The following is a 1,959-nucleotide window of genomic DNA, read 5'->3' as shown; positions in this document are numbered from 1 at the left end:
TGCGCGCGCGCGCGTGTGTGTTTGTGAACTGTGTGTGTGTGTGTGTGTATGTGTACTGTGTGTGTCTGTGTGCGTGTGTGTGTGTGTGTGCATGTGTGTGCGCGCGCGCGTGTGTGTGTGTGTGTGTGTGTGTGTGCGTGTGTGTGTACTGTGTGTGTGTGTGTGTATGTGAGCAGGTGTGGTAGGGATATGGAGCATCATCTCTTGCATACGAGCAGACAACATGCTAATCTACATACCCATGCAGCAAAGAGATCGTGAGTTACAGCTCCGAACATACATGTGTACTTACACGTCTTATTTCAATACTCCGCGGAAGTCATCGACCTCCATGACGGAGTAAAAACGGGAACAAAATTATTTGGGACATCAAACAAAATGTAATCATCTTAACCAAAGACATACATCAAGTCCCATGTGTGCCATTATCCGTTAAAGCTGTTATGTATTTAGCGTTATGTGGAGGTAAGATAGAACAGATCTAAGTAATGAAATTACAGAATAGGGTACGTTGTTCAGGCCATTAATTTGTGAAAGGCTGTATCGTCTAGGGAATTGATCAATGTGTGTGCGGTCTGGTTTCAAATGTATTGTATAGCCTTCTGTGTACGCCTCCGAGCGTGTGGGTGTTTTAACACTAGGTTTTATAGAATCGTTCTTTTGCCGACCGTCCTACAATCAACCGAGAATCAAAGGACAAACCCACGATTCCCTGTTGGTTGTAGGGTGGTAGGGAAAAGAAACCGTTCACAATTCTACAAAGGCCAGCGAACGTGTGGGTGTTTTAACACTAGGTTTTATAGAATCGTTCTTTTGCCGACCGTCCTACAATCAACCGAGAATCAAAGGACAAACCCACGATTCCCTGTTGGTTGTAGGGTGATCGGGAAAAGAAACCATTCACAATTCTACAAAAGCCAGCATTAAAACACCCACACACTCGGAGGCGTGCACAGGAGGCCTTTTTTTGTACAAACTAACGATTTGTAGATCATGTAGACGGCACATGGCCTAGAAAAGACTACACACACTCATATTTCAGACTGGGCATGCTATCAGGTATATCAAGTAGGGACATGTATCTTATATAGGTCAGTGTTGGTTGGTAAAGTGTTCGTTGGTAAAGATGACATTCCCAGTGTTTGACGGAAACATTGTAATTATGTTTGCCGAAGGGAAACATATTGTTTTTGCTCTGTTTCCAGCCTCTTCTTCTTCTTCAAACCAATAAGGTCAATGACCTGAACCAGACGTCTGTCACCATGGCAAGTACTGTTGGGCTACATCAATTTAATAGCAGAAGGGATTTAGGCTCCTGTCAAGACCATATATATATGAATGTGTTTGAGTAAGAATTAACAGAGAAGACGCATATGAGAAGGTAAACCTTATGCATTTGCTTTGCAAATGTTGCCTTTCTAGATGTATCAGTCAAGCCTGATTAGAATGAAATCTCCAAGGAGGTCGTTTGGCGACAGTATGAAGTAGTAGTAGTAGTAGTGGTAGTAGTAGTTACTGTAGTAGTAGTAGTAGTAGTAGTAGTAGTAGTAGTAGTAGTAGTAGTAGTAGTAATTATAGTAGTAGTAGTAGTAGTAGTAGTGGTAGTAGTAGTAGTAGTAGTAGTAGTAGAAGTAGTAGTAGTAGTAGTAGTAGTAGTAGTAGTAGTAGTAGTAGTAGTAGAAGTAGTAGTAGTAGTAGTAATACATGTAGTAGTAGTTGTAGTACCCTGGGTGCCAGACTCGTTTCGGGCCGCTAGCCGTTTTCCTTCGGCAGCCAGAAGCCCTTCGCCCGCCTATCTAAATTACCGCTGCGGGGGAGTTGAGCCCGTGGGGAGTATTACCGACCCTGCTTGCAGTTCAACCTTGTTTCATATTAGACGAGCTTTTATTACCTCCATGAAAAATGGAGGTATTGTTTTTGGCGCGTCTGTGTGTGTGTGTGTGTGTTTGTGTGTGTGTG

The 1,959-nt window shown here is 43.0% G+C and overlaps 1 protein-coding gene across 1 annotated transcript in view; it reads right to left on the bottom strand.

The window, feature by feature from the left end:
- The window catches only part of LOC109486710 (stanniocalcin-2-like), a 17,031-nt gene that overhangs the window by 9,008 nt on the left and 6,064 nt on the right, over positions 1-1,959 (bottom strand). The gene's annotated exons all lie outside the window — the stretch shown is intronic.

This window comes from Branchiostoma belcheri, unplaced genomic scaffold (genome assembly GCF_001625305.1).
Source record: "Branchiostoma belcheri isolate BF01 breed outbred unplaced genomic scaffold, Haploidv18h27 scaffold82, whole genome shotgun sequence".
In the NCBI taxonomy this organism is placed as follows: Eukaryota; Metazoa; Chordata; class Leptocardii; order Amphioxiformes; family Branchiostomatidae; genus Branchiostoma; species Branchiostoma belcheri.
This window is presented reverse-complemented; position numbering and strand designations above follow the sequence as displayed.